Genomic DNA, 14,015 nt, shown 5'->3' on the forward strand with positions numbered 1-14,015 from the left:
ACAGAGGAAATTCTTTTCTTTTTGGAATGCTCTCTGATGACATCACGAGCACAGTGCTCTTTGCTGATGTCATTATAATAATAATATAAGGCTTTATTTATTGTTGTCCTTAGTGGGATTTGAACCCAAGTCCCCAGCACTGCAAGGCAGCAGTGCTAACCACTGAGCCACCATGCTGCCCTTAGCATACATCTGCTATGCATGATTGCAAAAATGGACAGAGATGTCAGCAGAGACCACTGTGCTCGTGATGTCATCAGTGTTCCAAAAAGAAAGGAATTTTCTCTGTAGCATTCAGCAGCTAATAAGTACTGGAAGGATTAAGATTTTTTTTATAGAAGTAATTTACAAATATGTTTAACTTTCTGCCACCAGTTGATTTAAAAGAAAAAAGGTTTTCACCGGAGTACCCCTGTTGTACAATCTACTCAAGTGAAGCTTAGCTGAATATTTCATGGGTTTGTTTTCTTTTTATTCTGCTTTTGCCTCATAGTCCTAGGAAGTCACAGAATGCATATTAATGCCACTTTAATTTGTTCCAAGTTCCAAAAAAAAAAAAATGTTCAGCAGCACATGGAGTCATTATTTGTATATATACAGAGATGTAGGAACTCTGGTTCCTTTGTGAGATAAAACTCTTGCATTAAATGTCAGGCCACACAATTTTTTTTTCTGCCCCTCTTCCATATGTATCTGTGAGAAAACAGGGTGCTGCTGTATAAATCTGGTTATATTATAGACCCATAGTAGTTAGGGGGCATTGTATTGGGAATACATTCAACATTTTGTAGTTGAGTTATGCACAGGAGGCCTAAATTTAAATAGTTATGCTAGCAATGGAAACAAATGGAAAGATACAATGGACACAGGGTGCTAACATTTCACTAATATATTGAAATAATAAAGCACTTGCTGTAGGGTGAGTTTAGGACAAGCGAAAGGCTAACCTGATGTTTCTGCTATTAGTTTTGGATGCTCCATCAGGGTTTGGTAATGGAGTGCAATTGAATTTATATCAATAACAAGCAATGCACAGATGCTTACAAACAGGAAAAAAGCTAATTTTTCCAGTCTACATTCTGGTTGTCTGACAACCGATAAATATTTAAAAAAATGTTTCCAGGAACTGTTAGTCTAAAAGTTTGCAATAAACAATTGTATTTTAATCTAATATCTGCATTCCTAGCTTCTGTACATTTATGAAAAGCAAACTATACCTTTTGTAGTACACCAGCAGCAGCTGGCTTAGTTTACCAATGATAGTGCAGATTTGGTTCCCTTGAACACCAAAGATCCATTATGGTGAAAAAAAAAAATCTTGAATGGGCTGTCTGCTACTATGCAGCCGCTGTATACCCAGGTGGAAGTTGTGTAATTCTGTTTAGTTTGACAGTGTTTGCATAATTTTCTTGCTGGCTGATTTAAAAAATAAATATCTGGAATACCAGTTTAACTAACTTAAAGGGGTACTCTGGCGCTAAGACAAGTTGTTTACCCATATATAAACATTCCGGCCCAGATTTATCAAACTGAGTGAGAGAAAAAGTGGAGAGATTTTCCCACATAAGCCAATCACTGCTCAGCTAACGAGCTCTGGTAAAGTGAAAGATGAGCTGTGATTGGTTGCAGTTTGATAAATCTGGGCCTCCATGTCTATGTGGCTTACTTTACCTAATGACTTTCGACTATAGAACTCCACCTTAATTTTTTTAAATGTCGTCTATTAATATATAGCAGATATTTAATACATTCATTTGTGTTGCATAGAAAAGGGTTATGGTGTTGTGTAACTCATAAAGTATTAGCATTTTGCTCTCCTACCCTCTGGATATAGAGTCTGTCCACCCAAGCTTGTAATGGCTTGTTTGAAATATTTGCTTTTCTCTAAAATAACTGAAATATACAAGAAATAGAATTATGCACAGTTCACATTACATTTTGTGCCCTCAGTCTAACTAAATGTTGCCATCCTGTTAAGAAGCTTGACATGCAGCCCCACTCAAAATTGTTGTAGAGCTGTGTGTGGGAGTCAAAACCATGATCTACATGTTTGGGGAATGATTTAAATATAGTCACAATTAGACTAGGCTCGGCCCATGGAAATCTACGGTTGCATCGGCTGCATGTTGACATCCCTTTTAAGACAGGATGCCAATGTACATTCTGAAGATGGGCACAAATTGTAGTTCAAATGGGGGCCTTACATGTGGTTATGTACACAACTCTTCATTCGTACACAACTCTTCATTCGTACACAACTCTTCATTCGTACACAACTCTTCATTCGTACACAACTCTTCATTCGTACACAACTCTTCATTCATGCATTGATATAGATTTTTAGTACATAACGCAAGTGGAAAAGAACATTTATGATAGGCACTAATTTTTCTTAACTCTCTCTTCAAGATAAATGACATGCTAAAAAAGTAGAGGTTTATTATATATAATGGGTGTAAACATTGGGTGTAAAGTCCCTAGGTATATTTGGTTGACTATCTTCACTTTTTCCAAAATAGTAAGTTAGGTAGGAACTTAAGTTCAAAAAGGGATGTGAATAACATTTAGACCTCTTTTTAAACTGGGAAAATGTTTAGCCATCAGAAATATTTAAAGAGAGATTCCCATGTTAGAAATATGTTATATCCACAATGCCACATATGGTACATATGTCATAAAAGTCTGACAGAAGCAAGTCACATCTCTGGGATATGCACTTACCTGAAGAAGGAGGGTGACTTGGCTCCTGGTCCACCTGTTGAATCATATGATATGAAGAAGCAACTAAACTTGCACAGCTCTGTTTTGGGATTTCCTATAGTAAGTAAGCACAGCTGCCTCCATGCACAGTGGCTGCTTTAAAGGGCTAGATGCTGTTCTGGAGATAGCTTTAGGCCCTAGGGGTGGAAACTGCATCAGACGTAGAATTTCCTGTGGATATGCCATAAATGCTTATGAACAGAATACTTATTTAATAAAAGGTACAACTCATACTTTACTTTATAAATCGTTATATATATATTTTTTTTCACAAGGATTGTCAGTCCCCATTACTTTAACGTCTAGTCAACCTCATATACATTGATCTTACCAGAACAACCATGTCGGACAAGTTCATGCTGCCCCCAATGTTTTTACCTATATATGGATATATTCTCTCTGGTTTGCTACATGTTTTATGAAAGCCCACACATTTTCATTGTTGTCAATATCCCACTTTTAACACACGCTCTTCAAAATTTGATAGCATAGTTAAATCTTATATCCGGTCATTTTAGGAGTTATTTGTACTATGACCAGTGGTGGGTAATGATGACATTTTGCTAATTGGATGACATTACATTACTATGACACTACATTATTATGAGCTAAAGCAACACTGTGGCATAGCTATAGCACTGAACTGTGTGATATCAGCAACAGAGTAAGTATATGAGAACATGGTTTGTGCTTACTTTTTCTGCAGGCTACCAAGGTTGTTTTAAACCCACCTTTTCACAGGTATCCTATTTAAACCTTTGACTGTTTTGTGGTCCTGAACAATCCACATTATAATGAAAGTTAGGGAAATGGAACACCATGGTATATCATTGATTATGCTCTTGTTTCCAAATGTGTATATCTGCTCAATGTAGCAAACCACCTTGCAGATATGGGAACAATAACATTTCATTTATCATGCTAAACTTTGCTTCAGCACATTGCAATAATGACTATGTGATTCATGGTAAAGGCAAAGCATCTTTAAAAGATATTCCCAAATATGTCTAAAGGCCAGTTGTTGCTTAACAGCTTACTTGTCAAGATTGCCTTGTACACTTTGATTGTGATTTGTATTTGAAAGGTGCAGTTATGTGTAGTTTTACTACTAAATTGAATTGGGGACTTTGAAGATTGATCTTTAACAATACCTTAGTTGGTGGTATTAGTTTTCCATACTCCAATATCTGCAGGGTGCATGGTGATGTTCCCTTTGTACTGTACCTTAAATGTGTTCTTTTAAATGTATTGTACTGTATTAAATTTAAATGGCCTTGTATTTGGACCTTTGTGTGTATCCACACCAGTTCCAAGTTTTTCGACGCACGTTGACAGTTAGCCTCTAAAACAAAAATAAAAATACAATTGTGGTGCTATCTCTACTTATGGTGCTCCTGTGGACGCTAACTGCACACATGCTAAGCAAAGCTTGAAGATAGACGTCCTATTTTGCAACATTGTCTGTAATGATGACAGAACAATTTTTGATAAACTTGAATTTCCTTTCAAAGACTCATTGACAATCTCTGTACAATTTTATATGTGGGTTTTTCTTTTGTCCTCCAGTTTTCTTTCTACAAGAAAGCAGCTCTAATCCTGTGCAACCCACGCAGCATTCTCTGATCCCACAAACATCTGTTTTTGCCAAGGAGTTTTAATAACATCATAACTTGAGCCTCTTTCACAACTATACAGGTCTCACTGTCTAATCCTGATATGGCCAAGAACCTCACTGAGCTTTGCGAGCGTTCCTGAGTATCCCATCCGGACACTGTAAAATATTTATCTATAAAAATGTAATGAGTATATAAAAATGGTAATTTTTCAGCAAATGAGTTGGGTGACAAAGTTTTTCTTTATATTAATGCTCTGTAAACTGTGATGTGATGTGTAATGGTTTTGCATGGTAAATTTGGCATGTGATTTGCATGAACCCATTTCTGATACAGAATTCCTGTTATTTCTCGAGGAAAATGGCATCTGAAAACTGAAAATCATGTTATAAAATGTCTGCTAAAAATAACTACCTTGTCGCCTAATGTTCAGTGAATTCAGGTTTAAAAAGTAAATTCAATTCATTCCATTGCTCAAAAATAAGGTTTATTTTAGATCACATAAATAGTGTGTTTAAAGAGTACAGAATTTATCCATCTTTCCCTAGAGGAACGTCTATTCTGTTAGTACTAGAAATTACTAGAACAGTCTATTTTCATGCTTTAAGAAATGGCTAAAATAGTACTGTCATCTATACATGGCAAGAGAGTTGCCACTTTGGGATATGTTTCACTGATAGGTTCCAGGGCTAAATTGTGGTTATGTCTATAAAATGAATAGCTGTTTACGCAATTGATTTAAATTGCTTCTCTATGTTCAGTGAGATTTCAGAATGTGCCGGCCCTCACAGAAAAGTGTATACATTTAACACAATTGATGTACATATGCACGCCTTTCTGCCAGTGCATATAGAATATACCCCTCTTCCCAGCCTAATACTGTAACCTGAATATATTAGAGGACCTGTCAGCCTGCTTTAGCAAGTAGGTGCAACGTTTTTGAAATTCCAATAGTGCCACATATGTCTTAGAACTCAGTATTATGTATTACACCCCACCCTCAGAAAACATCTCGTTCATTGCTCAGCGAGTTTTTAACCTGCTTAAAATCTCTCCATGTAATAGGGGATGTGCGGCCGAAGGCTGGTCACAGAAACTGGCTGCACAAAAATGCAGCATTATTCAAGCTTTGTAATAGGCTTTGTAAATGAGCATTTAATTATAATATCGTCCTATCTAAAAGGGTTTTTATTGCCTAAAGTGTCAGTGTGTAGTACTATGTCTCATTGACATAGACAATGGTGGGATCCAGTTGTCTACTTATTTCTAAATTCCTATAACGAATAACAGAAAAATGTAACAAGACAAAAAACCCTAAGGAAAGATGTAAAAAAAAAAAAAAAAATTTATTTTATGGTAAATGCAAGTATTTACTAAAACAGCTCCTGAATGTGTAGGTTCTATATTTTATATATATCACACAACGAACAGTTAAATATGTAGTTAACATAATATTTTAGTTCAAGTTGAAATGTCTTAGTTTGAAATAATGTGAGAATACATTCATCCATGGAGTCCCAAACATCCATTCAATCCACTAGATTTAAGAAAGAATGTTAGACCTGGTAATAAAACATGAATGATTCATCATCCCTGAGCATTGGTAATGTAGCCTATTTTTGAAAATTCCAAAAATAGTTCACCGCCTAATAGTAAAGATAGCAGACAAAGACTCTATATAACCTCTAAGACTCTGTCTTAGCACACGCACAGTACAAGAAAATACAGTAGCCAGTGTTTTCAGTGTGATTTTCCTCATTCCAAAGAAGCCTTATGAATAACAACTTCATTGAAGCTTTACTTCGTTGTCCCTTTGTTAAAGTTTCTTGGCCTGATGGGTTCAATCCGAAATTAATCTTACTGAAATAGAAACAAACATGGAGACATGAGCTGCTCTTACAAATATTAAATATAGTCCCATCAATATATTTTGTATTTGAGGTCTCTGTTTACCCCAGTTATACAGTGAATTTGCTTATTGATGTTTGCCACTCTTTGTTCTGTCTTACAAATAAATTTGCTTCTGTCTGTAACGGAGTTAGTGTGTTTTTCTAGTATTTTTATATTATCATTGCCCCTTAAGGACACATGACATGAATGTATGGCGCTGCAGCGAGTAACTCCACGCACAGCTCTGTACATTTTTGGTGCAGCTATGTTGTGAGCACAGAAGCAGTGATCACTACATTGCAGGTAAGCTCCTTGAGTCCTCACTGATAATGGTGGACATCAGCGATCCCGCTGATGCCTTCTATTAAACCTACAGATGCCGTGATCATTCCCTGTCACTGCATCTATAGCAAAACAACGGGGATCCATTAAGTGCAATTGGCCGCTAGAGGTCTCTTACCTCCCTCCGGCATGCAGGATCGCATGTCTTGTGCAGCCTGGAGATACAGGTTATACAAGAAGATTGCCAATAATACTGATCAGTACATAGCAATCTTATGATTGCCATTAAAAGTCCTCTATGGGGGCTTAAAAAGTGTAAAAAATAAATTATATATAAAATTTTCTAGAAAACAAAGTATTTCTCACAGAAAAGGATTGCAGTAACACATGTTTTGCTATACACATGTTTATTCCCTTTTGTGTGTATTGGAACTAAACCAAAAAAGGGAGGAAAAAAGCAAATTGGACATAATGTCACACCAAACTCCAAAAATGGTCCGGACAAAATTATTGGCACCTTTAACTTAATATTTGGTTGCCCACCCTTTGGGGAAAAAAAACTGAAATCAGTCACTTCCTATAACCATCAATAAGCTTCTTGCACCTCAAAGCCGGAATGTTGGACCACTCTTCCTTTACAAACTGCTCCAGGTCTCTCTTATTGGAAGGGCGCCTTTTCCCAACAGCAATTTTAAGATCTCTCCACAGGTGTTCAATGGGATTTAGATCTGGACTCATTGCTGCCACTTCAGAACTCTCCAGTGCTTTGTTGCCATCCATTTCTGGGTGCTTTTTGACGTATGTTTGGGGTCATTGTCCTGCTGGAAGACCCAAGATCTCGGACGCAAACCCAGCTTTCTGACACTGGGCTGTACAGTGCAACCCAAAATCTGTTGGTAATCCTCAGATTTCACGATGCCTTCCACACATTCAAGGCACCCAGTGTCAGTGGCAGCAAAAAAAAAAAAAAAAAAATATATCATTGAACCTCCAAAATATTTCATTGTAGGTACTGTGTTCTTTTCTTTGTAGGCCTCATTCCGTTTTTGGTAAACATTAGAATGAGGTGCTTTACTAAAAAGCTCTATATTGGTCTCATCTGTCCACAAGATGTTTTCCCAGAAGGATTTTGGCTTACTCAAGTTCATTTTGGCAAAATGTAGTCTTGCTTTTTTATGTCTGTGTCAGCAGTAGGGTCCTACTGGGTCTCCTGCCATAGCGTTTCATTTAATTTAAATGTTGACGGATAGTTCGCGCTGACACTGATACTCCCTGAGCCTGCAGGACAGCTTGAATATCTTTGGAACTTGTTTGGGGCTGCTTAGCCACCATCCGGACTATCCTGTGTTGACACCTTTCATCAATTTTTCTCTTTCGTTCACGCCCAGGGAGATTAGCTACAGTGCCATGGGTTGCATACTTGATAATGTTGCACACTGGACAAAGGCAAATCTAGATCTCTGGAGATGGACTTGTAACCTTGAGATTATTTTTCCACAATTTTGGTTCTCAAGTCCTCAGACAGTTCTCTTCTACTCTTTCTGTTGTCAATGCTTAGTGTGAGACACAATGCAAAGACTTAGTGAACTTCTCTCCTTTTTATCTGCTTTGAGGTGTGATTTTTATATTGCCCACACCTGTTACTTGCCCCAGGTGAGTTTAAAGGTGCATCACATGCTTGAAACAATCTTATTTTTCCACAATTTTGAAAGGGTGCCAATTTTGTCCAGACCATTTTTGGAGTTTGGTGTGACATTATCTCCAATTTGCTTTTTTTCCTCCCTTTTTTTTGTTTAGTTCCAATACACACAAAGGGAATAAACATATGTATAGCAAAACATGTGTTACTGCAATCCTTTTTTGTGAGAAATACTAATAGAAAAAATTCAGGGGTGCCAACATTTACGGCCATGACTGTATGTACAATTCACACACAGGCGGCAAGGATAAGAGCCCTTATTTACACTTCGGATCTGGTTAGTGCTACGTCTGTTTGAACAAGTTTATCTTGTAGATTACAACCTCTTCTGTACGACATCAGGGGGGCAGACGAATTCTGGGATCCGGTCATGGCCCTCCTTGAGGATATGCCAGTGCTTTCTCAATATATACACTTGTGTATAGCAAAACATGTTACTGCAATCCTTTTTCTGTGAGAAATACTTAATATTCTAGAAACATTTCAGGGGTGCCAACATTTATGGCCATGACTGTGTGTGTGTGTGTATAGATGGAGATATACATAGGTATAGATATATACACAGTAGAATCTCCCAATAGCTGACACTCACGGGGAACAAAAAAGTGTCCGCTATTGAGAGATGTCCCCTATTGGGAAAAACGGCTTAAAAATATTTCTGAATGACCGAATACCATACTGAACTCACTCCAGAGTGTAATTACCTATAAAATATGATTAAAAAAAACTAAATTACAGTAGACTCTCCCAATGGCATTTAATCAACCCTTATCCCTCCCCCGTATAAAACATGATAAAAAGCAATATTACGGTAGAATCTCCCAGTGATGTTTAATCACCCCCTATCCCTCCCCATATCATTTCATCCCCCCCCTTATAACCTGTGCCACCTTATTCCCCCGTGCCTTGTGCCAAATTATTCCCCATCACCCCCTGTGCCACATCATTTACCCTTGATCCCCTGTGCCATATCATTCCCCCTTTATTACCCTCTGTGTAAATTCATCACCCCCCTCATTATGAAGTGGCACAGGAGGATGAAGGTGGAATGAAATGGCACAGGGGGTTGTAAAAAGGGGTGATACATTTTCACAGAGGGTAATAAAGGGGCAATGAAATATCACAGGGGGGATGGAGGAAATTATGTGGTACAAGGGGTAAAAAAAAAAAGGGGGGGGGGGACGTGCAGAAGCAGAAGACCACTGGCTTATACAACGGTCTTCTGCTTCTGTGCTGGTGCTTCTGCAGGGGAATGCATTGGGAGCCCAGGCCCCTTACACGGGTATTGGCTGTACCCCATGATGGCGGCACTATGTACAAGGTAGGGCCAGCACATAAGCCTGGTTGTCCCTTATTGGGAGTGTTTTGTCCCCTAATGGGAGTGTTTTGTTCCCTTTCGGGTATGTCCAACCCTGCTATTGGGAGTGTCCCCTATTCTTTGCCGGGGAATTAAAAACTGTCCGCTATGTGTGTGTTTTTTAAAAATATATACCCACCCCCCCAATAAAAGGATAAATTATCCTATTTTCCCATTAAAAAATACATATAAATAAAAATTCCAAACCACATACCGTATTTATCGGGGTATACCACGCACCGGCCTATAACACGCATCCTCATTTTACCACGGATATTTGGGTAAAAAAAGTTTTTTACCCAAATATCCATGAAAAAATGAGGGTGCGTGTGTGCGCGTGTATACCCCGATATACCCCCAGGAAAGGCAGGGGGAGAGAGGCCGTCGCTGCCCGCTTCTCTCCCCCTGCCTTTCCTGGGGTCTAGAGCGCTGCTGTCGGCCCTTCTCACCCCCTGGTTATCAGCGCCGCTGCCCGTTCTGTCCCGCTGACTATCGGTGCCGGCGCCGATAGCCAGGGGGAGAGAAGCGGCGCCGACAGCCAGGGGGAGAGAAGGGGCAGCGGCACCCATTGCCGGCGCCGCTGCCCCGTTGCCTCCCCCCATCCCCGGTGGCATAATTACCTGAGTCCGGTCCGCGCTGCTCCAGGCCTCCGTCGTGCGTCCCCAGCGTCGTTGCTATGCACGGCACGGCGCTCTGACGTCATGCGCCGCGCCGTTCAGCGCATAGCAATGACGCCGGGGACGCACGACGGAGGCCTGGAGCAGCGCGGACCGGACTCAGGTAATTATGCCACCGGGGATGGGGGGGGGGCAGCGGCCCCTTCTCTCCCCCTGGCTGTCGGCGCCGCTTCTCTCTCCCTGGCTATCGGCGCCGGCACCGATAGTCAGGGGGACAGAACGGGCAGCGGCGCCGATAACCAGGGGGTGAAAAGGGCCGACAGCAGCGCTCTAGACCCCAGGAAAGGCAGGGGGAGAGAAGCGGGCAGCGACGGCCTCTCTCCCCCTGCCTTTCCTGGGGGTGTATCGGCGTATAACACGCACACAGACTTTAGGCTAAAAATTTTAGCCTAAAAAGTGCGTCTTATACGTCGATAAATACGGTAATTGCTGATTTCTGGCAACATCACGTGTCAGAAATTTTTTAATAAAAAGTTCCATCAAAACAATCAAGTCATTTATGTTTTTTCTTTTTAGTATATTAACAATAACGCATATAAATATGCGTATCATTTTAACCCCTTAAGGACCACAGTTTTTTTTTATTTTTGCACTTTCGGATTTTCCACCTCACCTTCTAAAAATCAGAACACTTTCAATTTTGCACCTATAGACCCATATGAGGGCTTGTTTTTTGCGCCACCAATTGTACTTAGTAATGACATTAATCTTTTCACCACAAAATTTTCTGCAAAACCAGAAAAAAAATATTTGTGGGGCAAAATTGGAAAGAAAAACGCCATTTTGTAACTTTTGGGGCTTCTGATTCTACACAGTGCATTTTTTTTGTAAAATTGACACCATGCGCAATTCAGTTTTTAGCGTGTTTTTTTGCATAATGTTTGATAGAACTTTACAAGTGGAATTCTAAAAAAGTGTACAGTAGAGCTGATTATGTGTGGGACATCGATTTATCAACTGTGTCTTTTCTCTTTACAAGCACAAATTTTGCACAAGTCCTGACTCCTGATTTTATTGCACAAATATACACCATCAAGGAGGACACTTAAAATGTTATAAGAATAAGTCCAGCAATATGTAATACATATTAGATTAGACTCTGGCCTGTACAGACTGTAGATCTGTAGAACTGTGTAAAATTCAAACTCTGGCTGTTCTTGATGAGTGCAGGAGATTGCACCTGTGTAGAGCGTAACCATGGTGACCCAACAGCTAAGAATACCACTATACAGTGGTCCCTCAACATATGATGGTAATTCATTCCAAATGAACGATCGTTAGTTGAAACCATCGTATGTTGAGGGATCCGTGCAATGCAAAGTATAGGACAGTGGTCTCCAACCTGCGGACCTCCAGATGTTGCAAAACTACAACTCCCAGCATGCCCGGACAATCAACGGCTGTCCAGGCATGCTGGGAGTTGTAGTTTTGCAACATCTGGAGGTCCACAGGTTGAAGACCACTGGTATGGGAGGTTATACAGTACTCACCGGTCCCTGCCGCTCACCGCTGCCCTGGATGTCGCCCTCCTCCACTGTCGCCGCATCCCCGAACCGTCTCTGCTGCGTCTCTTCATCACGTCGCTGCGCACACAGCTCCTAAACGGGACGGCGTGCGCGATGACTTGATGACGATGATGGAGAGTGCCGGCGATGCAGGGGATCCTGAAGAGGACGGTCCGGAGCACCGGTACAGGTGAGTGACACCCACCGGACCACACGGGACACCTTAAACGGCTATCCGGCAGAAGCTGAAGCAGTCTGCAGGGAGGAAGAAGGTCTATGTATATGTGATCATGTGTATGCAGCAGAGCTGATTGTGTGTATGTAGCAGAGCTGATTGTGTGATGGTGTGTAGGCAGCAGAGCTGAGTGTGTGCGTGGTCATGCATACACATAATCACACATTCAGCTCTGCTCCATACACACACCGCACACTAATTTCTGCTACATGTACATGTACACGTACACAGTTTTTACCAACCAGGGTGCCTCCAGTTGTTGCTACACTTGGAGACATTCTGGTTGGTAAAACTGATATAGAAGTAAATACAATTACATATTTAAAATTAAATATTAAATTACATATTATTTAAACCCAGGCATTCTGTGTACTTTATAAAGATTTATGATTATACTATTGTGCAGAGTTTTGTTCGGCACACACTGCTGCTCCAGCACTTCTTGCTATGTGAGCAGTGTGCCACAGCTCTGTGAAGTGCAGCTCTGTGAAGTGTGAGGTAGAGAAGGAGTGCACGGTAGAGCAAGGGGGAGGTGTTTCTATATTTGCGCAAAATTTATCAAAGGATGTGCGCAACTTTTGTATATTTTGAGCTAGAGTGTAAATTAGACGTCGGCGTCTAAAGGGTTCATACTGGACATCAGCCTGATCGACGCTGTCCGGTATTAGCCGCGGGTCCCGGAGAAAATGAAATGCATGTTCATGTAGCTCAATTTTTTTCATTTTTACAAGGGTTATTCGAAGAAAAAGCCCTGCAAAATTTGCAGCCCAATTTCTCTCGAGTAAGGAAATACCTCATTTGTTGACGTAAAGTGCTCTGCGGGCTCGCAACATGGCTCAAGAGGGAAAGAGCAACTGTGGGATTTTGGAGGGCAAATTTTGCTTAAATGGCTTTTGGGGGGCATGCTGCATTTAGGAAGCTCCCATGGTGCCAGAACAGCAAAAAAAAAAAAGAAAAAAAAACACATGGCACACTATTTGGGAAACTAAACCACTCAAGGAACGTAACAATGCGTATAGTAAGCCTTAACACCTCACAGGTGTTTGACAGGTTTGTGTTGAATTTGGACGTGAAAATGAAAAATGTGATTTTTAATACTAAAATTATGGTGTTACTCCAAATTTTTAATTTTCACATGGGGTAACAGGAGAAAAATGGACCCCAAATTGTGAAGCCCAATTTCTCTCGAGTAAGGAAATACCCTATATGTGGACGTAAAGTGCTTTGCTGGCGCACTACAGGTCTCAGAACAGAAGTAGCGCCATTGGGCTTTTGGAGAGAGAATTTTGCTGAAATGTTTTTGGGGGGCATGTCACATTTAGGAAGCCCCTATGGTGCCAGGACAGCAAAAAAAAACACATTGCATACTATTTGGGAAACTACACCCCTCAAGGAACGTAACAAGGGGTATAGTGAGCCTTAGCACCTCACAGGTGTTTGACAGGTTTGCGTTGAAGTTGGACGTGAAATTGAAAAATGTGATTTTTAACACTAAAATGATGGTGTCACTCCAAATTTTTCATTTTCACATGGGATAATAGGAGAAAATGGACCCCAAAATTTGAAGCCCAATTTCTCCCGAGTAAGGAAATACCCCATATGTGGACGGAAAGTGCTCTGCTGGCGCACTACAGGTCCCAGAACAAAAGGAGAGCCATTGGGCTTTTGGAGAGAAGGTTGGAATAGAAGTTGGGGACCTTGGCACCAGAACAGTGGACCAACCCCCCCAACCCCACGTGACCCTATTTCGGAAACTACACCCCTCACAGAATGTAGTAAGGGGTGCAGTGAGCATTGACACCCCACTGGCGCTTGACACATCTTTGGAACAGTAGACTGTGCAAATGAAAAATAAAAATTTTCGCAATGCGAATATTCTTTGAAATTCTGCCCTACTTATGCCTGTGAGCCAATGAGAGTTCTGCAAGCACAGTTGTCAGAGCTTAGCAACGTCCCTAGCAACCAATAGAAACTTGCTGGCACGACCAGTATATAAC

At 40.6% G+C, this 14,015-nt stretch overlaps 2 protein-coding genes across 2 annotated transcripts in view; one reads left to right on the forward strand and one right to left on the reverse strand.

The window, feature by feature from the left end:
* WRN (WRN RecQ like helicase) overlaps positions 1 to 6,404 on the reverse strand; it is a gene marked incomplete in the record, with an annotated part of 240,253 nt that extends 233,849 nt beyond the window's left edge. The window contains 1 exon segment of the mRNA XM_056569404.1: positions 2,722 to 6,404.
* PURG (purine rich element binding protein G) overlaps positions 1 to 14,015 on the forward strand; it is an 80,843-nt gene that overhangs the window by 44,251 nt on the left and 22,577 nt on the right. The window lies entirely within an intron of this gene.

The sequence above is a fragment of the Hyla sarda genome, chromosome 1 (assembly GCF_029499605.1).
Source record: "Hyla sarda isolate aHylSar1 chromosome 1, aHylSar1.hap1, whole genome shotgun sequence".
In the NCBI taxonomy this organism is placed as follows: domain Eukaryota; kingdom Metazoa; phylum Chordata; class Amphibia; order Anura; family Hylidae; genus Hyla; species Hyla sarda.